This window comes from Nannospalax galili, unplaced genomic scaffold (assembly GCF_000622305.1).
Source record: "Nannospalax galili isolate Female #2095 unplaced genomic scaffold, S.galili_v1.0 scaffold260, whole genome shotgun sequence".
Taxonomy (NCBI): domain Eukaryota; kingdom Metazoa; phylum Chordata; class Mammalia; order Rodentia; family Spalacidae; genus Nannospalax; species Nannospalax galili.
In genome coordinates, this window is record NW_008346259.1 from 46,010 (window position 1) to 70,029 (window position 24,020).

Sequence of the window (24,020 nt, forward strand, 5' to 3'; positions counted from 1 at the left end):
CTGGAAGCCCTTGTGAAGAATTTCCAACAGTCTCATATGAACATTTGAAAATTGCCCTGTTCTGACTTTTTCTAGTTCCCTATCTAGAACTTGTAATGCTAATTACTCCTGCCTTTACTTCTCCTTCACATCTCCTATTCCCAATTTAAAGACTTTCTTTTCCTCCTTGAGACAAGAGTTATGCAATTTGGGAGACTTTTAGATAGACCCACTGAAGGGGTACACCAATTGCCACACAGTGTGTCCCTGTTCAGCATGGAAGAAGCCAGAGCAGTTTGTGTCCCGATTCCCTATTGACAATTTGGGTAACCTCTTCAGAGGATGGTGTGATAAGAATAGGAGGTAGGAATTGGCTAGGCAGTTAGGGTAAAAAGACCGCAAAGAAAGTAGCCAGTTTCTTGGCTAAAACTTACAATGTCCTTGGGCCTCTTAGCAACACACACCGTTCCTCTTGGCAAAGCCGCTCTATGAAACCTGTAAAGGAAAGCCTGGAGCTTTTATCTAATCATTAAAAGATTTTAGGGTTACCTCTTCAGAAGGGGGTAATGTTAGAGTATCCAAAAGCCCCATTTAAAAAAAAATGAAAGAAGAAGAATACATGAAGTTATCAGAAAAAGTGATGGGGAGATATGGGAGAAGTTGGCGGGGAGGGAGTGGGCATGGATTTGATCAAAACACCTTATATGCACTGTATTAGTCACTCCCCAAAACAACACCATCACCTGGGACAAAATGTCCAAATACTTGGAACCTATGGGGGACATTTTCATTCAAAGAGTCACATGCATGTATGAAATTCTCAATAAATTATTTTTTAAAAAAGATTTGCTATATGGATATTGTTCCCCCTTTGTTATGTAAATTAAGACACTTCTAGTTTCTTATACTTATGAATTTTTTATTGAATTAGAAATAAATGTTTATCATAGATATGGCAATTCCATGTGTATTTCTAAGTTTTTCTTAAGTATACTATGAAGTTTTGTAATGTACATATGTAGTGTGTTCCTTTATTAAGAATTGAAATACAAGTATAGGACCCTTCTCACACCTTTTTCATTTGTAAGATTTCTCTTCTCTATGAATTCTCTGATGTTCTCTGAGATGTGACAGTTGATTAAAGGACTTGTCACATACTACACATTTGTAGGGTTTCTCTCTAATATGAATACTTTTATGCCTTCTAAGATGTGAGGAACAGATAAAGGACTTGTCACATTCTTCACATCTGTAGAGTTTCTCTCCAGTATGAATTTTGTAATGTCTAAGTGTTGAGTTCAAAGTAAAGGACCTATTACATTCTTCACATTTGTAGGGTTTCTCTCTAGTGTGAATTCTGTAATGTTGTCTAAGTGTTGCACTCCTAGTAAAGGACCTATCACATTCTTCACATCTGTAGGGTTTCTCTCCAGTATGTATTCTGTGATGTTCTCTTAGATGTGACATTCGACTAAAGGACTTGCCACATTCTTCACATCTGAACAGTTTCTCTTCAGATGATATTTGACTAAAAGACTTGCCACATACTTTAAATGTGTAGGGTTTCTCTCTAGTATGAATCCTCTGATGTCTTCTAAGACTAGACTTTTGTTTAAAAGAGTTGTCACATTTATTACATTCATAGCATTTTTTTCCAGTATGTATTAGCTGATGTGATTTAAAACTTGACATCCAGGTAAAAGACTTGTCACATTCTTCACACCTGTAGGGTTTCTCTTTAGTATGAATCCGCTGATGTAATCTATAAGCTGACTTTCAAATAAAGAACTTGTCACATTTTTCACATTTGTAGGGTTTCTCTCCAGTGTGAGTATTTTTATTCATTCTAAGATGTGAGGCCTTGGTAAAAGACTTGCTACATCCTTCACATTTGTAGAGTTTCTCTCCAGTATGAATTCTGTAATGCTCCCTAAGTGTTGAGCTTGCAGTAAAGGACCTGTCACACTCTTCACATTTGTAGAGTTTCTCTCCAGTATGAATATTTTTATGACTTTTGAGATGTGAGGCTTGGATAAAGGACTTGTCACAATCTTCACATTTGTAGGGTTTCTCTCCAGTATGAATAGCCTGATGTCTTCTAAGATGTGACATATGATGAAAGGACTTGCCACATTCTTCACATGTGTAGGGTTTCTCTCCATTACACACCCTCTGATGTCTTCTAAGAGTTGAGTTCTCCAAGAAAAGCAAAAACGAAGGCAACATTTCAATATGGAGAATAAGGCTGAGACAATCACACACTCACAGATACATAAAGAACATACATGTGCATGTATAAAATTTCCAACATCAAGAAACATTCAAATGAACAGGAGTAAAAATTTATGGAGTAAAAGAGGGACATGAAATCAAAACTAAACTGAGAAAACTTATTCAATAAAAATAGATTAGAAAATATAAGAAAAAAAAACAGAAATACATGGATATACAATCACAGGAGAGTCATTTAGAATACCCAAATAAGTATTAACAGAGTTCTGCATAACGGGACATAGGCAACATGAGAAAAATAGTAAGCAAAAAAACCAATATTTAATCCTGTCAGGGAAAAATACCAGCTCATTACAAAGACAGGAAATTTGTAATAATATCACATATCTTCTCAAGAAAGACCAGAGGCAGAACAGCATGAAATAATGTAAAAATACATTTATCATACTGAAAGTGAACATGCTGACTAAAATTGACTTGTGGAAAGGTATCTCTTAAAATTGATGGAGGATGAAGTTCATTTGAAGAAATGCACCAATTCACAGCAAGCAAGCCATCAGTTCAGAATTTATGGAAGCAAAGGATACACAGAGGAGAAAGACACTCTCATTCATGGGACCAGAAGTCAGAATACAATTATAAAGAGTAACTGATGAACGCACCATGTCCCAGAAGGAATCCACCATCAGCAACACAGAAAACAAAGGCCAATATTAATACTAATAAAGAATGATTCCAACAGCCAGAAAACCAACAAAATCATACTGAATAAAAAAAATCCTCTCACAATAATATTATTAAATGAAAATAGCCTCAGGTCACCAATTAAAAGATAGAGTCAAGGACAGTGGGTTTAATGTAAGAGTCAAGTATCTCTTTTGACAATGACATCCAGAAACCTAGAATTAATTATGGCAAACAAACAACCAGCTAAAAGAATATATAAACAAGGTGGAATATCAATTCCCACATATAATAAGCAGACTGTAAATAAATGTAGGTAGAAGAGATAAAATGATCAGTACATATTAGTAGAAAGAAGTTTATTCAGAGAGGGCAATTGTAAACACTTTTGCACTTGATTTTATGATTCCTAATTTTATAATACAAAACCCGAGTAGAAAGAAAGGTTAAGGTTCATTCTAATATAATAACAGTGAGCAATGTCAGTCCACCACTTTAACTCTAGGTGGATATTTCCAAAATTCATGAAAAAAAAAACACCTCAAGATCTGAATTATTTCATAGATGAACAGTATTTCAATGATATCCACAGATTGTTACTTAGAGGAAGAATGAAAAAATTACAAACTTCCATGTAAATTATTCTAGAAAAGATCACATTATAGGTTGCAAAGCCAGTACCATCTAAAACAAATGTTTTTAAAAACTGATCATCTGTTTTTAAATAATAGTGGAAGAAAACTACAAATAAACTAGAAAAGAAATCAAAGGCTCTTATTTACTGAGCAAATTCCATTTGAATAGAGAATATTGGGTCATTGATATACCCAAGAGGGGAATTTTCAAATTTCTACAAATTTCTTCTTTGAGGAAATCACTTTATGGATAAAAATCATGACCTCAAATATAGATGTGAAACAAAATAAATAATATAGAAATGGAATTCAAAATTCTCCTTAATGAAGTAGCTAAACACAATGCATTAGATGGTGAGAAATAACCGATAGGAAAAAAAAAAACATATAGAATTTGAAACATTATATGACAACAATCAACTTGATCAGTCAACATTTCATAACCAGCCATGATTGGACTGGATCAAAAACAAAGAATCAAAGAAAGGAGAAAACGAAACATGAGAGGACATGGCCCTGGAGGGAGACATGTTACAAGCACATTGGTAATGGGCAGGGGACAATTGGCAATGCATAGGAAGTGGATGGAAAGTTCACTTGCTTGGAATTATAAAAGTATATGGACATTCTACTTACAAAACCTTTTATTATGTGAATTACATAAATTACCTTGACCAGAAAGACAAGTTTTACATATTTTCTCTCATAAAATTAATCTTAGATTTAATTTTCATATATGTGGGTACAGGCATAGCTCATAACACTGGAAACTTGAAATGAGAGGTGGAAATTACATCCCAAAGGGTGGAAAGATTAAAGAGTAATGGGAAAAAATGTCACATGAAATGAAAGCTTAATATTGTATACTAGGAAGACAAAAGTGATAGTGTCAGGGAGGACAAGGAAGAGGGAGGGCAGTGAGTGAGGTGGATTGAAAACATGGAAGAACAGGTACGTCCATTGTATGCAGAGAGTCTGTGGATTATAAGCCGAAGTGTGATATGGCTGGGTCATATGGTAGATTGATTTCCAGCTTTTTTGAGGAAAATCCACCCTAATTCCTTTTGGGCTGCACCAGTTTGCTCAACTGGAATATGCTATGTAGACCAGGCTGGCCTTGAACTCATAGAGAATTCCCCTGCCTCTGCCTCCTCCCAAGGGCTTGGATTAAGGGCGTGTGCCACAATGCCTGACTTGTTGTTTGGTCTTTGTATGTTAGCCATGGTGAGAAGGTTAATAGGAAATCTCAGAATGGTTTTAAATTGGATTTCCCTTATGACTACTGAGGTAGAACATTTATAAAGTTCTAAGACAGTGCATTTCCTCCCTGGAGAACTGCCTGTCCAGCTCCTTGCCCCATATTAAATGCATTGTACAGTTTTTGATATTCAGTATTTTGAGTTCATCATCCATTCTAGGTACTAACTCTTGCCGCCAGAATTTGATGACAAGATGCTGCTGCTGAAGACACTACATTCATGAGCTATAGAAGGAAAAAGGAGAAATCAAGTTGGTACTGACTTCAAAGCTTCATCTGTATCAACTAGACTTCAGAGTGCTAGAAGGTACTTTGTATGGTACCATAGAGAAAACTGATCATCAGCTTTACCCAGATGTGAATCCTGTGAGCTACAACAACAACTGGCCTGGCAAGATATGTTCTCTGGTACAACAGTGATAGGAATATTTTGGTAGTTAACAATCAATTTCTAATTGGCTTTAAGGTCTCCTTCATAAGGTGGAACCCATATTTTACATGGATATCAGGCTTTGGGGCCATAGGAGAGGACCTAATGCTATTATTTTGCTAAATATATATAGTATTCAACTGGCTAATGTGCACATAATTAGACTGCATAGTACTTACCCCTAAGTAGGGCATGTATATCAAAATTCTGCCTCCCAAGCCTTGGGGACCCTTACAGGGGAGCCACAGAAGATGGAATAACACAAGGCAATAGAGATTTAACTCATTCCCTCATAGGAAAGTAACTCACATGAAATCACAGCATTGGTGACAGCATGCTCAAGTATCACAGAATGCATCAAATCTGCAGAGGGTGAATGAGGGGTGCAGATAGGGTTTGGGGTACAAAGATGATTAAGATGTTTCTTATGAAATGCACAAAACATTAACAATAATTTCCACATAATTCATGTGCAATAAGAGAAATCATTTGACATTTACCACAGGACAAATTTTGATGAAAAACCTATAAATTAAATTCTCAGAATTACTTTCTAGTGAAACAGGTTATGGCAAAACCATTTTCAGGTCTTTACCCTTCTTTACTTAGGTCCGCTCACCTGGGCCCGTCCTTCATACACTCAAACTTACCTGGTTGGCTACAGTCTCCCCTCTCTTCACATTCCAGGGCTCTTTGCTTTGTTCCAGACAGGAGACCAGAACAGGCTCACACACAGCAAGACCTGTGTATGAGAAGAGGCACATAGCACCCATGTCCTTAGAAAATGCCAGATTTGTCACACAGCACTGTGTTCCACTGATAATATACCGAAAAAGATAAGATTCTTTAAATAATTTCCCAATTTTCATTTTCTGACAGACTCATTACAATACAGAGGAATTTTTTTCAGTTTTCATATGCTGAGTTCTACCACTGATTCACAATGCAGCTATGGAAATGGATTTTACTCATGGGTGGCTGAAATTAACAGAGAAAATGAAGGTGGATAATACCTCTAACAAGTGGAAATGAAAGAAGTGATAAAACCTAAACATGCTCTTCATGATGCTCAGTTACTAGCAATTCACTAATCTTTAAAGAATCCAAGACATAAAAAGCAAAACTGACATATGTACAAAGTAGACCCCAATCTATCAAAGGATGCAGAATAGTAAAAAAGATTCTATAAGAAATCTCACCTACAGACATTAGATTGCTGTAGTTCTCCAACATCACCTCCTTGTACAAAGCCCACTGAGCAGAATCTAGGCATTTCCACTCACCCTGGGAGAAGTCTATAGACACATCCTTGAAAGCCAAAAAATCCTAAAATGGAAAATGACAATTAGACCACTTGAACAGGGTGCTGGACCCAAGGAAGAAAGAGATAATTAGCAAACAAGTTCTGAAGTTTATGAGTAATGTGAATTATTCAAAGTGATATTTTTTAATGTAGTAACTATCTATAATTCACTTGTTAATCTCTGCAAAAGAATAGCATCAGACCCAATTTTTGTGCAGATTATGATGCTAAGGAGCATAGCACATAAATTAAGCCCTCAACATAGTAATACCAATTTCTGCTTATATTTATAGCATACAAGATCAGTTGTATATGTTTATCTGATGTAAAGTCACACTCATTTAAACATCTGCTTCATGAATTTGATATACCAATGCACTGAGGTCCTAGCTAAAACAGATTTTTAACTTAATACGATCTGTGACTGGGCCTGATTTAATACTTTACTAACAGGCATTTGAGTGAGATCAATGACCCAGGTACAAAAGACACCTTTTCCAACAGCACTGAGTAGAACATGGTGGAAGATAAAGAACTCTGTGTGCTCTCCCTCCACAGCAAGAACACACAATCCTTGTAAAGAACATCCTATACCCTGAATATAATGTAGAAAGTACAGAAACATCAGTATTATTCTAACAATACTTTTATAGTAATTTCTTTATCTTCATTTACCTACTGAAAATTGACCTAGAATTAATACACTGGCTGACTTATGCATACCACAATAAGAGATTTTGAGAAACAGGTTCCTCACGACAGAGAGTAATGAAAACATGAAGACAAGATCCAACACTGACTGAACAAAGATGACACTGCATACACAAATGCTTCCAAAATCAGACAACTACACGTGTGTAACATTTGATAAACAGAGCTCTATTCTGAGGCTCAAAGAACCAGTAATGGAGGCAGTGCTGTGACTGACTGTGAAGTAAAAATACCAAAAGAGTAAGAGACCTGCTTCAGAATCTCCACCTGGAAAACTCGGTATGTAACAAACAAATGAGAAAGGTTTCTTTCTCCAAAGAAAGGAAGAAAATTACAGTGAAGGAAGGAGAGATCCTGCATTAAATGTCATGATTCATGTGCTTCGCTCTATAAATTACCAGAAGAAAACTTATTCATAAGTAATTACAAACAATGATGGCAAAGTCTGGATTTGGTGCAGAGCAGCTCAACCAAGGGAATTAGGTGTCAACAAACCCAGCAGCACATTCTATCATGCCATGATTTTGGTATGATTAAAATGATAAGCAAGACCCAGGTGTCTGTGAAACATGGTCGGCTGGGGCCAGAAAACAAGCATGACTGTATGAAGGAAGAGGAAGGCTTTCCTGAAGATGAGTCGACTGAATCAGAAAAAACCTTAAGTTTGGTGAAAGAGTTGGATGCCTTTCCCAAGGCTCCGGAGAGATATGAAGAGACATCAGCCAGTGGGGAAACAGGTGAGTTCAGCTGAAATGCCTGCATCCCACGTGATGGAAGCAAGTTTGGAAAGTGACCTTGAGCACAAGCTCCCCAGTGACTGCAAGCTTTGTAGCCACCGTGCTGTTCCTGTTGCCTGGTTTACTCACTCTCACCTGTGCTCCCTGCAGCACCTGGCACGGTGCCCTGTGTCTACCATGATTATTATGATTTTGGTGAGCACACCTGTGCAGTTCACTGCTCTGGTGATGTTATGTCTAGTACCAACACAATTCTTGTGTGTAGATGGACTTGAAGCTGGATGGAGTCAGGTAATGATATTGACACTGTCCCATTCCAGTGTATACAAAGAAGAACTAAAGTCTCACAGAAGCCAGAGTGGGTTTCTCTGATAGCATTTACCACTATGGCCTTGCAAACAGCCATGGAGTTCTCGGTGTATCAGGACTCATGGATGAAGTATGGGTACAAAGTGGACAAGGACTTTTCTAGCAAGTTGAGAAGCAATATAGACATCACTGTTGCCATGAAGTGTCAGTATGTTGGAGCAGATGTGCTGGATTTAGCAGAGATGATGGTTGCATCTGCAGATGGTCTAGTTTATGAACCAGCAACATTTGACCTTTCACCACAGCAGAGTGGCAAAGGATGCTGCAGCTGATTCAGAGTAGACTGCAAGAAGAGCACTCGCTTCAAGACATGACTTTCAAAAGTGCTTTTAAAAGCACATCGACGGCACTGCCATCAAGGAAGATGATTCATCACTGTCTCCAGATGCATGCAGAATTCATGGTTATCTGTATGCCAATAAAGTAGCAGGGAACTTTCACATAACCGTGAGCAAGGCAATCCCACATCCTTGAGGGCATGCACATTTGGCAGCACTTGTCAATCATGACTCTTACAACTTTTCTTACAGAATAGATCATTTGTCTTTTGGAGAACTTGTTCCAGGAATTATTAATCCTTTGAATGGAACAGAAAAAAATTGCTGTGGATCACAACCAGATGTTCTAATATTTCACTACAGTTGTGCCAACAAAGCTACATACATGCAAGATTTCAGCAGAGACACATCAGTTCTCCAGGAGAGAAAGAGAATGCATCAATAACCATGCTGCAGGCAGCCATGGAGTCTCTGGGATATTTATGAAATACCACCTCAGCTCTTTCATGGTGACAGTCATTGAGGAGCACATGCCATTCTGGCAGTTTTTCATCAGACTCTGTGGTATTATTGGAGGAACCTTTTCAACAACAGGCATGTTACATGGAATTGGAAAATTCATAGTTGAAATACTTTGCTGTCATTTCAGACTTGGATCCTATAAGCCTGTTCATTCTGTCCCCTTTGAGGATGGCCACACAACCACTTACCTCTTTTAGAAAATAAACACATTAGCACCTTGAGTGGAGAAGGCTTTTTGCCTGAGACACAAAACCTTTTTTTAATAATAAAATGCTGTGCAATATATTCAAAGAAAAGAAACTACAAATGAGAACCTGAAAACGTACTTATTTTAAAAATGGGGAAAAAATGAAGGAGAAAAACAAACTGAAGTTCTGTATGTGCTGTGTCTGTTACAAATGTTCTAGAAAAAAATGATGCAGCTAATCAGTGAATCAGTCCAGCGGGAGCGCAGTGAGGATGGCACCTCGGATTCCACGTGCATGGCTCGGCAACTAAAAACCTGGAGGATGAGAGTGAAGCCCCTTAAAGAAGGCAAACGCTTGCATCCTTCTGTTTTTAATAGATGATGTCACAATAAAATGTGTAAAACATATGGAAACATAGTCTAGACTTTATGGACAGCTCTTCTTGTTACTAAAGGACAAAGGGGCCTGGCCCCTTGCTATAGCCATAGTAATGTTAAGCCATATTGAGAAGACCACCCTGGCTAGGACCTTGCTCTCACGAAAGTAACTGCTTTGCTTTGAGCACTGGTTATCATTGCCCTAACTATTGAAGGTAGACTCTGAGAAGACTGAGGTGCAGTCTCCCCAAGGCAGAGCTGTGAGTGCTGAGCTGTGTAATGGAGGTGACACTCACTACTAGTGTGGTGGGGCTCCACAGGGAGAAGAAAACACCCTGTTTTAAAAGAAGTTTTAAAAGAAGATCAAAACACCTACTTCTGATGATGAAGTTACCAGTTTGTGAAATATTGAGGAAAAATAGAATATTGCATACTTGTAATGAGTAGAGACCAGGATACCTAAATAAGAAGGAGATGTGAGGCACTGTTAAACTGGGAAGCTGAACTGTGAAAGAAGTGGCGTCCTCAGGGTGTCCTGACTGAGGCTCTGTGCTACACAGACTCCGGGACACTGGAGGCAGAGAGCCTGTCAGCTGCCATTAAAAATGTGAACATGAACTTGAACCATGACAAAATACTTGGCAGTCAGATTGACGGAGAATGGCATTTTGTAGAAAATAACGTTCTTGGTTAAAGTATACACTATCATTAAGAATTATGAAAGAAAATGACTAATAATGTAATAGTATGTCCTAAAATTTTTGGAATGAGTCCAGGAAATTTCAACTAATGAATGAACCTTCTCTGAAGTTTTTGTTTTGTTTTTTCTTGAATTTTATTGTTTGGCTGGAAACATGCATCTCTTCAAAACAAGTAGCATGTTAGATACTTGAAACTGAACGTGGGTCTTCCAAGTCTACTTGTTAGGAAATTCAGTCAGGTTCAGGGAAGAAAAACTGACACAGAATTACTTTGAGGATTAAAATATCTTTCAAACATTTAAAAATTATTTTTTAATTTCCATGTTCTCTAAGTACCACATTAAAATTTTATTGAGATGTACCTTTTCCATTAAAACTGACTCTAGGAATTTCCTTAAGAAAAAAAAAGATAGGCAAAGTAAAACAATATCTGAATAAAATAAGACAAAAATATCAGTTTTATGTACAGTTCAAACAACAATACAGTGGCATGTGAGGACCCAAGTCCATTCTCCTTAGAAACTGAAGACTGGCATGATTCAGTTTTCACCTACCACATCAGAAACATTTTTGAGATGGTTGATCATGCATTCATTGGATTAGTCTGGACAAAATAAGAACTGAAGAACAGACTGGAGAGGTGGTATGATAGGAGGTAGATATGATTTACAGACAACTGGGAAGTAACTCATATGGAATCACAGCACTGGTGACAGCATGTAGAAGTCACACATAAGTTCAAGACAGACAAAATCCCAGCATAGACATCAGGAAGTGGAAACCCAAACCCTACTAGAGGAAGTATTGGCCACTACAGGCTTCTGGGAGAGGGAAAAAGTGTCTCATTCAAGGATGGGATTCTTAGTAGGTTGAGGCTCCAGTGGATGAATGCATATATGTGTGTGTGTGTGTGTGTGTGTGTGTGTGTGTGTGTGTGTGTGTGTGTGTGTGTAGAGAAAAAGAGAGAGAGAGAGAGAGAGAACATAAGAGTGGGGAGGGGGCAATAAAAGGATACCAAAATATTAATGGAAGTTTTTGGTACTAGGCAGCAAGATTGCAGTGTTTCATTTTCTGCCTCTGAAGCTACAGGGATGGTTGCAGAAAAGCAAACAGAAATATTTTAAGAGTCACAGATGGTGGAAAACACAAAGAAATAGAGATTTATAGGTAATTGGGAAGTAACTCATGAAATCACAGCATAGGTCACAGCATGTACAAGTCCCACATAAGTTCAAGACAGGCAAAATCTCAGCATAGACATGGAGAGGTTGGTAAGAAACACCAATGATACTTGAGGAAGTATTGGCCATGACAGGCTTCAGGGAGAGGAGAAAGTTTCTCTTTCACGGATGGAATACCTTCATAAGTTGACTGAGATCCAGTCAATGTCTGCATATATATATGTGGAGAAAGAAAGAGAGGGAGAGACAGAGAGAACATGAAATTGGGTAGGGGTAGTAAACAGGGTGCAGGTAAGGGAGAGTATCTAAATATGATCAACATATACTATATGAAATATTCTTTAAAATCAATAAAAAAGAATTTGAACCCATAGAATACTAAGCACATGAATTCTATATTTCCCATATTGTGAAAAGATACATTGTATGAATGCATGAAATTTTCAGATAATTAGTATAAAGGTTATATTTTTAAAAGAAAAACAGTGAATATATTGAACATGTACTAAAGGCACTCGGAAGGAAGTGGCACATGAGATAAAATAATGTGTTTAAAATCATTTTAGTGGTAAACTTAAAAGATATACCTATATGTTATTAAGGAAGAAATATGTAAAAGGTGGTAGTTAAAGGGGGGGGAAGGAGAGGACTATACAAAGAACTATGGGAATACAGGGAGAAATAAAAATTCTCAGTACACAGTAAAAGAAAAAAGCTTTAATCAGAGAAGGAACCCTATGGGGATGGAAGAAAGGCCTTCCAGAAGCAATATGATTGTTAAATGAACATCCCAGTGCCAGAGGTGGGTTGCCTCCTATGAGCTGTTGACCTGAGGGACACTAGAGATCCCCAAAACAATAAAGGCCACTGCCGATAATGTTGGTTGCACACCGGAAGTGGACAGAAAAACCCTACTGCTGAAGACACTGCATGATGTGAACACAGGAGAAGGAGAAATCAAGCTTAGATTAAGCCGGAACCCCCTGCCACTGGATGGGTGGCTTTCATGGTGCCAAAAGGCAACAGGCAGATGACTGGGGAAGAATAGTCATCTATATCAACAACAGACCCCATGTGCTGCACTATCAACATACCACACAAGATGTTCCTGCTGGTGCAATAATGGAGTGTCTAGTGTATGTATAACAAGCAAATTTTCAATTGAATACAATGCCCACTCCTAGGAGTGGAACAGACATCTGGTACTGTAGACCAGGCCAATCCCCCTGTGGCAGGGGAGAATATAGGCCCCAGTGGGAAGTCACTGCAATTGCTTTGTTAGATGGAAATGATGTACTTTCTAAAGAACTGACCAAGCATTTGTGTTTACACCCATAGGTTAAATTATTATAGCAGTCATTGTTTAGATGTTCTTGCTTCTTCCTGTGTTTGTATAGTAGATGGAATCCCACTCAGAGAGGCCAACAGCCCATGGAAAACAGATATTTAATAATTCTGAAAATCCTTATAGGAACAATACATGAAATAATGTAGAGTCAAAAAGTTTCCCAAGGTGTACCAAATGGTGGAAAACTGAGAGATGGGTCAATTACTGAATGGGAAGAGCTATGTGGGACATTTACAATGTCCTATGCATTCCCAGCGGTTTTTTTTTTTTTCCTTGTCTTTTTGAGATGTGGTCTCTCTGTAGCGCCAGCTGTCCTGGAACTACCTATGTAGGTAGACCAGGCTGTCCGCGATCTCACAGAGATCTACCTGCTGATCCATCTGCCTCTGCCTCCCTAGTGCTAGGAATAAGGGACCACCAGAGCTGGCAATTTCTAGTCTTAACAGCTACTTACATTGAATAATTGTATAGCCTTTTAAAACTCATTCGTTGGTAAAATTATTATCAGTTTAATCAAGTAAAGTTTTTCTAAAAGAGAATTATAACAATATAGAGATTTTAAGTTAAAAGGAAAAAAGAACTATTCAATTAAAAGAAAATCCCATGACCTTAATATTCCTGTTGAGTGCTCAAAATGTTTGAATACATTTGAACAAACATGAGTGGTGTTTTCTCTTCTGCAAATACTATTTCCTTTACAGGGTGAATACAAGGAAACAATATAATATTTTGAACAGTATCATTAGAAATTTCATTACTGAGTGATTGTGTGACAGGACTGATTGATTCAGCAACATAAAGAAAGACTAGAGGGGGTATGGAGAGATGGGTCAGCCGTTAAGAGTACTAGCTGCTCTTGCAGAGTACAAGTTTGGGTTCCCAGCACCCACATAATGGGTAAAAACCATCCTTAACTACAGTTCCAGTGGATCCGATGCCCTCTTCTGACCTCCACAGGCACTGTATGACATGGGCGCACTTACATACATGCAGGCAATACATTCACACACAAAACATAAAAATAAACAAGTCAAAGGAATTTTAAAAATGGCCAGGAGACAACTATGTAAAATCTTCTACAGGAAGAACATGGTCACAAACTCAGAATAGAAAATACCAGAGGAAAGGTTAGGTTAGTTCAAAAATTTTCCATCATTCTCTCATGTTACATTCACAGAGGCAAAAAGAGTTCCTCTGATTATAATAACTTATTTTATTTGTGAAATGTGCTACAAATTTGTGATGTGCATCATGATGTTTGAAGAGTAGACACACTGTACATGACTCATGCTATGTAGTGAACACTCACATTTTTTCACATTATGAGCACTCGTTGATCCATTCTCTTGTTATTCTCCAAGGAGAAAGTAATAACTAAAATGATAACTAAAGTAATCTCTATCTTTTGAGCTTATTTCAAATTTGAAACTGAATTTTATCTATTTTCTCTCATATTACCACATAGACCATTATGAACTTTACTCATCTGATCTAAAACTGAGAAAAACAATTCATCAGAAAAAATATTATACTTTCTATCTTTAGATGTTTCAGTCCAGTATCCATGGGACTCAGTGGCTAACAGACCATGGCAAGGCTCAACCATGAGATATAAGGTCAGGACATAAGAAATCTCATCTCATGGCTGACAAGAATTATAGAGAGAAGGAAGGTGTCTGAACAAGATAGAACATCCAAACAATGGCTCTGTGGACAGGACCCTATCTGTGAAGAATACTGAAGTCAGAAAGATTATGAATGAACAAGCCTATGAGCAGCATGAGAAAGCATGGATCCCAAAGAAGCCTAGATTGACTCCCATGAAGACAACAGAAGGACTTGCAGCTTCCAAACTCAAAGAACACTTTTAGAGATGGTCTGGTCAATAGAACGTTTTAAGTATTATAAAAGATCAATGTTTCACAATCTCTTTTCTGACCAGCCTAGAACATAGACATCAACAGCAGAGAGACAACAGAAGAATCCACAAATGCCATGTAGAAAGTCACAAATACTTAACACATTCTTTTAAATAAAATCAGAAGATAATATAGAATTTCATGCTATGTAAATATTCTAAGTGATTCTCAAAGTCTTAAAATCATTTTCGGCAGAAATACATTAGTAATTGTACAACAGTGAAAAATTACAAGGACTCAGAAGGGCACAATCATTATCAAAAGAGGAGCAAAACGAAAGACACAAAACTTACTAATTTCATGATAGGTTAAAAACGTGTCTCAATAGGCCTTAATACATATCACAGATTGCATCAAATCTGGAGGAGGTGTATGCAGGGGTGCAGATCGTGTTTGGGGTCTAACAATGACTAAGATGTTTCTTATGAAATGCACAAAAATTCAATAAAAAATGCACACTGAAAAAAATATGAAGTGAAGAAAAAACACATAGGACAAAAACATCAGCTATTATTTTTCATTGGCAAGAAATGTGACATGGGAGATATGGAAAAATTAAATAAACAATTAAATGAAGTGATGTTTGCATAACAGTAATTTCCACATAATTTATGTGCAATAAAAGAAGTCATTTGACATTTACCACAGGACAAATCTGGATGAAATTCCTATAAATTATTAGAATCTCTTTCTAGAGAAATAGACTATGGCAAAACCATCTTCAGGTCTTTATCTTTATTTAGGACCTCTCACCTGGGTCCCTCTTTAATCCACTCAAACCTACCTGGTTGGCTACAGTCTCCCCTCTCTCCACATCGCAGGGCTCTATGCTTTCCTCCAGACAAGAGACCAGAACAGGCTTATACACCACAAGACCTGAATATGAGAAATAGGCACATGATGTTTGCTCATGTCTTTAGAAAGTACAGGATTTCTAACACAGCACTGCTCCACTGATAATATACAAAAAAAGAGACGACTCTCCAAATAATTTCCCAATTTTCATTTTCTGACAGACTCATTACAATACATAGGAATTTTTTCAGTTTTCATATTCTGAGTTCTATCACTGATTCACAATGCAGCTATGGAAATGGAACTTTAAGTTTCTGGCTACCATGTCACTGACTCATGTCAATGAGTGGCTCAAATTAACAGAAATAATGAAGATCAATAACACCTCTAACAAATGGAAATGGAAAGAAGTTATAAAACCTAAACATGCCCTTCACAATGATCAGATATTAGCAATTCACTTACCTTTAAAGAATCCAAGACATAATCAGCAAAACTAACATATGTACAAAGTAGACCCTAAATCTATCAAAGGATGCAGAATAGTAAAAAATTCTGTAAGAAATCTCACCTACAGACACCAGATTGCTGTAGTTCTCCAACATCATCTCCTTGTACAAAGCCCTCTGAGCAGAGTCTAGTCATTCCCACTCCTCCTGGGAGAAGTCTATGGACACATCCTTGAACATCAGTGGATCCTAAAATGAAAATTAGACCACTTGAACAGGGTGCTGCACCCAAGGAAGAAAGAGATAATTAGCAAACAAGTTCTGAAGTAGATGAGTAATGTGAATCATTCAAAAGAATATTTCTTAATGTAGTAGCTATCTATAATTTACTTGCTAATCTCTGCAAAAGAATAGCATCATATCCAATTTTTGTACAGATTATGATGTTAAGGAGCATAGCACATAAATTAAGCCCTCAACATAGTAATACCATTTCCTGCTTATATTTGTACTATACAAGATCAGTTGTACATATTTATCTGATGTAAAGTTATGCTGATTTAAAAGTCTGCTTCATGAATTTGACTGTTTATAACCATGCACTGAGGTCCTAGCTAAAACAGATTTTTAACTTAACAAAATCTGTGGCTGGGCCTGACGTCACACTTTACTAACATGACCCAGGTACAAAAGACACTTCCTCCAACAGCATGGAGTAGAACATGGCGGAAGATAAATAACTATGTCTGCACTCCCTCCACAGCAAGAAGACACAATCCTTGTAATGAAAATCCTATACCCTGCATGTAATGTAGAAAGTACAGAAACATCATTGCATAATTATTCTAACAATACTTTCGTAATGATTTCTTCTTTTCTCCTCATTTATCTACCTAAAATTTACTTAGAATTTATCCACTAGCCGACTTATGCAAACCACAATAAAAGATTTTGAGTAATGGGTTCCTCATTGCAGAGAGTAATGAAGACAAGATCTAACATTGACTCAACAGTGCTGATGCTGCATACACAAATGCTTCCAAAATCAGACAACTACATGTGTATAACATTTGATAACTGGAGCTCTTTTCTGAGATGCAAAGAACCAGTAACAAAGGGAATGCTGTGATTGAGTTCCAACAGAGAGAAGGAGGCCTGCTTCAGAAACTCCACCTGGAAAACTGGTATGTAGCAAACAAACGAGAAAGGTTTCTTTCTTCAAAGAAAGGAAGAAAACTACAGTGATGAAAGGAGAGATCCTGCATTAAATGTCATGATTCATGTGCTTCACTCTGTAAATTACCAAAAAAAAAAAACCTTACTCCAAATAAATTAAAAACAATGATGTCAAAGTCTGGATTTGGTGCAGAGCAGCTCAACCAAGGGAATCAACTTCCAGGAGACAAAAGAATACAGGTGTCAACAAACCCAGCAGCACATTTCATCAGGCCTGTGATGTCAGTGGGATTAATATGTTGAGCAAAGTAATACAATACCTGAATAAAATAAAACAAAAATATCAGTTTTATGTACAGGTCAAACAACAATACGGTGGCATGTGAGGACCCAAGTCGATCCTCAGGAATTGAAGACTGGCATGTTTCAATTTTCACCTACCACCTCAGAAACATTTTTGAGATGGTTGGTCACAAATTCATTGTATTAGTCTGGAGAAAATAAACACTAGAGGACAGAATGGACAGGTGTCTATGCTACATAGTGATACACATGTAAAGAGTTAATGTGGTCCTTAGCAGGCCCCAGCACTCAGGAGGCAGAAGCAGGTGGATCTCTGTATGCGCTCTGAGGCCAGCCCAAGTCTACATAAGAGAATTCCAGGCCAACTGGGGGTTACAGGAAAATCCTACCTCAAAAAAAAAAAAAAAAAAAAAAAAAAAAAAATTTAAGGGCGTTAATGTGCTCCTAGCATGACGGTGGAAGACTTTAATTCCAGGACTCCAGAAGAAGAGGCACAAGGATTTCTGTGAGATCCAGGTCAGCCTGGTCTACATAGATACTATCTGAACAGAAAAGGTTACAAGTTCAAAATACTAAACATTTTGATAAAGAAACTGCACAGGGTCCATGCCCAGATATATTTACCTGAAAAAAAGCCATCTGTCTCTTCCTTCTGTGAGTTTCCTTTCCAGGCAATCTTACATGAACAGTTTTCTCTTTTATTTTTTGAGAAACTTCCTTTCATTTCCCTGAAAATCCACTTCACCTGCCAACGTAACAAGAGGAAGAAGCACCTCAGAAAATTAACAGGCCATTCTCACTGTCCGCCATCACAGCAGATGCACAGGAAGAAAGAGCTCAACATGGAGACCCCATAGAAGTTTCTGCTTTCCTGCAACCGAGTGGCCCGCCCTGCCAATAAGATCAAGAATTCCTACTACATTCATGAGAATGTAGCCGCCTCACCTCCTTACCTAAAGAAGGCAGAGTAACATGGTTTTCATCCTTTGGAATAGAGGCTACACTAAGCTTTCCTTCAGCAGCACTGGCAGCTGACCCCCAGCCTCACTGTCTTCTACCTGCAACACTTCATTGAAACAGCACTGATGCTTCTACTTACCTTCAAAGACAGAATCTGTGAGTGAAGCACAAGTTAGAGTTCTTTTTTGTAAAGGCTGAGGTTCAGGAGTCGTTCATTATGAGTTTTAAAAGTCTATCCTTGGGGCTAGAGAGATGGCTCAGAGTTCAAGAACACGGGCTGCTCTTGCAGAGGAACGAGGTTGAGTTTGTAGCTCTCACATGGTGCTAAGAACTGTGCTTAACACCTATTCCATGGGTCCCACACTGTCTTCCGGCCTCCATAGGTATTGCTCACAGGGATGCACCTACATACATGCAAGTAAAACACTATTATTCATAAAATAAAATAAATAATTTTTATAGTAATTGGGCTTATTAGGCACTTTTCAGTCTTGAACATAGTTTACGACATTTCTTCCCATATATACATTTTAATATCAGAATTCATGAAGTATTCATAGTGTTAATTTAATAGTCAATTTCAAAAAATGTATGTAGAGAACAAAATATCACATTGCACCTCCTAAATACATATTGTTCTTCTTCATTAAGGCACTGTATGGCTCAGGAGTAAAGAGCAATGGCTTCTCTCACATAGGACCCAGGTTCAGTTCCCAGCACCCACATTTCAGCTAATAACCACCTGTAACTCTATTTCCAATGCCCTCAATCTGATCTCAGTGAGCGCTGCCTGACATGGGTGCACTAACATACATGCAAGCAATACACATAAAATAAAAATAACAAATAAAACATTTTTTAAATTTAATATTGGCCAAGCGTGGTGGCCGACACCTTAATCCAAACACTCAGGAGACAGAGGCAGGTGGATCTGTATGAGTTCAAAGCCAGCCTACTCTACATAGTGAGTTCTAGGACAGCTGGGGCTACAGGGAGACCCTGTCTCAAAAAATTAAAAAAGCAGGTGGAAACCTATGCTATAAGATTGTATTTTAATTTATGGATGCCTGAATCCATGTCTCACAAATGTTAATTTCTAATAATTGATGATAACCTTTTTTCCACACTAACAAAGTACACAGGGGTGTGTCCCTCAGGACCACCTGCCTCTTGAAAGTGTTTCATAACTATCACCCCCAGGATCCCAGTGGTCACAGCTTTAATGCACAAGACACCAAGTGCTCTAGCACCTTTGTATGCCTGTGCTGGGTAGTTCATGATTTGAGACTTTAGAAAGTACCTGGATTTCTAATACAGTAGTGAGCTCAATAGATAAAGAGAAAACACAACAGAGAATTCTACCTATGAGTCCCCAATTGGAACATCCTGTCAGAACACTGATATCTACAGAGCTTCTTCAGGTTGCACTTCTACTGACAGCTCAGCCAAAGATCCAGGGTGGAAATGGAACTAAGACAAATCCTGACTTTTATCATCAATTTTATGGTTTCCACAATATTCTCATAAAATTATCACATACACTATTTTTTTTAATGGTCATTTTGAGTCTGGATCTCCCTGTAGTCCCAGCTGGCCTAGAACTCACTACATAGACCAGACTGGTCTTGAACTCACAGAGATCTGCATGCCCCTGCCTCCCGAGTAATTGGACTAAAGACATGGAATACTAATTCTAATGCTGGATTTATATCACAAATTATATATTGCAGATGGAACATTAAGGGGGAATTAAAAATTTTTTTCTTAAGTGTTAATGCTTACAAATATAACTGTGGATGTCTGCTAAAATATATGTTCTGATTCTATACATTCTAGAATCATTCCTTCTGTGACTAACTCTAACAAGCTCTCTAGGGATATCAAGACAGGGGGTCCAAAGGCCATTTCCTTAGATACAGAAAATTAAGACATAGAAGTCCGAATGTATCGATGAACTTAAACTCGAAGAGCTTTGTTTTTTTCCACAAGAGCAAGGGGAGGAAAAATTGCCCATTAATTCAAATAGTGTACATAAGCAGGGTTTGGTGGTGCACGTCTCTAATCCCAGCCAGAGCCAGAGGCAGAAGTGGAGCTCGATGAGTTCCAGGCCAGCCTTATCTACATACTGAGTTCCAGGCCAGCTGGGGCTACAGGAGACCCAGACAAAACAACCATCAAAAAAGCAAATAGTGTATGTGATTATTTTTATGAGAACATTGTGGAAACCATAAAATTGATAATAAAAATCAGGATTCGTCTCAGCTCATATGGTCTTAAATTACCTGAATGTAATAACCTTTATTAATCTAAGTCTAAGAGGATGCACAGGCCAAGTATCCAAATATCTGCAACCGAATTGAGACCTGCAATCCTCGCTGTAGAGTAAGCAAGAACAACGCTGAAATCCCGGGTGAGTTACCAGGACCTGCGTCTGCTCCGAGGCCCCAACGCTGACTGCGGAGGGTCCCACACCGCGCCCAGGAGTCCCGAGGCCTCCAGTTCCCCACACTCTCCTCTGACATTCCGGTCCCTCCCGACCCGACCCGCACCAGCTCTGCGCCAACCATTCCACGTGGTTCCTGTGGCTGCTGTGAACTTTCGCATCCACCAAGACCCGGTCCGGTTCCGCCCGTCTCCGGTTCCGCACCACCCTGCTCCCGAGTGGAGCGCTCCCGAGGTCTCTAGGTGGAATTTTCTAGGCCGGAAGTCCCCAGGGTCCCGCCAGACTTCCGCGCCTCTAGGCCTCTGCTCAGGTCCCGCCCACTCCACCTGAGGTTCGATTACGTCACTCTTCCAAGTCTGCCCATGCCACACCCCTTCTCTAACCACACAGTATTTGCTCCACTTGGGTTCTTTGGGTCTCTCTGACCCAGGAGACTGTCCCTGATGCACTCGGACCCCGCCCCTCGCACGCACCTCTAGATGCCAGTGAAGTGTCTCCAGCTGTCAGTCTAGCCCTGGAACCAGTCCCAGCCTCTTTACAGGGTTGCTGTGGGCTTAGACTACACCTGGACCTAGTAAGACACCCCCCCCCACCTAGACCCCAGCCTGGTTTCTGTCTTCTTGAGACACCCCCAATGACACCCAGTCTGAAACCTCACCTTGAAATTCCATCCTCCTGGGATAAAAAACTCAGGAAAAGATAACAAACAGCTTAAATACAGATGCCCAGAGCCCATTCCTCAAATACTAAAAATATGAAAACCCAAGAAAATATGCTCCCCCAAAGAAAGAGCACCAATTCCATAGCAGTGTTCCCTAAGAGAGCAATTTAGAAGAAATCTAAAATACAGAACTCAAAAAGAACGCTTATAAATACATGCAGGGAGTTCCACACTAACCTGGACAGGGGAGAAAAATCAAACCATGCTCAGGTAGCAGAGGAAGTTTATCCTTGGATACACTCGGGCTAACTGCTCCAGAGATACTGAGGCACGGACCAGAAATACATACAGGGTTTTGTAGGATTTCTCACCTCAGCTCTTAGCAGTAATCATTTGGTGGATTTGAGACTTCCAGCACCAAGGTATAGGTGCCCTTTAGGTTATTATAGGAAATTTAAACAGTCAGCCTTTCTACAAAAGCAGGTATTTTGGGCAACTGTGGGCAAGGATTCTGACATTTCCAGTAACTTGCTGAATTGCTGATGCCAGAACAATCTCAGCTATTTGAACAGATAAGACACATTGCAGCTAACATTTCTGCAAGATCATCGCAAGAGGCAGGATTCTTCAAGGCACTCACAGACTACAGTTTTTGTCATTTTGTCTGTCTTGTCCTGTGACAGCTTAAAGCTTGGAGTGGGAAGTTCCTTCACAGAGCTTTCTACCACTGATCTAAAGTAGAGGCTTAGAAGGTTAAAACCTTAAAAGCACTGTCACAAAGTTGTTATTCCTGCATATATCACACTTATAAGCACACTTATTATTAGGCTTATTATTAGGAGCCCATAGGGTTCATATCAAATGCATTTATTAGTACTTATTAGTACCACACAGAACAGTTATACTGAGGTCATAGTTCATTAGTTCCATACTGGATTAATTTTTCTTCAGCAGTATAAAGAAGGAAAAAAAAAAAAACACCTGAATGAACTTAAAGAGGATAAGGTAGGATATGTAACTGCACCCATGGACATCCGTATCATGTAATGCCCGGACAGAAGAGGGTGTCATTATCTCTACCATTAGCGTGGTAGCTAGTTGCAATAAGTGTGCTGGGATTCAAATCTGGGTCCTCTATAAGAACAGTCAGTGCTCTTAACTGTTGAGCCATTTCTCAAGCCCCTGGCACCTTTCTTTCTAACTTAACATTCTGTGACTACCAGCTCAAAACATTTTGGAATGCATTAATTGAGCAGACCACTAGCTTCCAATAAACAAATGTTGATTGCCATCAGAAAGCATTTAGAGTCTATAGCTAAGATTTCTTTTCCTTTATCTATCTTCTTAATGCTTCTGCCAACCTATGGGAAAAGTGACTTCTGTTTTTCTTTGTACTGTTACTATAAAAACTTCATGAAACTGTTATATTGGATTATGGAATTTGGGTAACCTGAATCTACCTTCCCAGGCCACACTCAAATTTGGCTCCAGAATAATCTCTCATCCCTTTTGGGGTGAGAGTTTTGCTTTTGTGTCCACCCTTTGGTCCCAAGCAGATTTTATAGGAAATCACACAAAAGTGGCCTCTTCATGTGTACAGTTACATAATGTGCACCTTCACTATTTATTCCTAGTTCCTGGACATCCACTAGTGGTCTTATTGACTAAATCATTCTCTGTGTCCACATGACCACCATGCTGTCTCAATCTTTACCTGTCCCTCAATAGACTTGACTTCCTTCATCTCACCTATTTTAGACACAAGGTTCTTGGTTGGAACAGACCCAAAGGACACTCCTCGGAACCATAGTGCAAGTAATAATACAGGAAACAAAGATATGTCCAACAGGCAGGCTGTACCTCCTAAGGTTAGGATGTCCACTGAGGAATGAATATGCTCTTTCCCACCATTGCTGTAGACTGGTTTCATTGTTTATTTCGTGTAAGGCAGCTGGGATTTTTGTTGATGTTTTGTTTCTTTGTTTCTATGTGGGATATAAACACTTGGTGAGTAACAGCACAGTTTCCCCATTGGTAGCTACCTGCAAATCTAAGGCCATTTTACTTTATAAAGCAACCTTTTTATCTGAGCTATCTCACCATGAGAAAGATGAGTCTTATGGACCTGGTTAGGTGCACATGCGATGTGCTCTGCTGGGCATTTACTGATATTCTTATATCTATAACACTTCCCCCAGACCAAACACAGCTAGTGGATAAAAGCACCACAGAGAGCATTTCTTTCACCACTGCCACCAGAAGTACAGAATATCCCAGTTGTGCAGTGACTGGGGGACTGTGGAGGAAATCTTCCCTAAAGCCCAGTCCAGTCACTTGGACAAGCAGCTTCTCTGCTCATAGACCCAAATAATCATGGGAGA

At 38.8% G+C, this 24,020-nt stretch overlaps 2 pseudogenes; one reads left to right on the top strand and one right to left on the bottom strand.

Annotated features, from left to right (window-relative positions):
* Positions 1–965: 965 nt before the first annotated feature.
* The window catches only part of LOC103741739, a 111,137-nt pseudogene continuing 88,082 nt past the window's right edge, over positions 966–24,020 (bottom strand).
* LOC103741732 lies at positions 7,771–10,397 on the top strand (annotated as a pseudogene).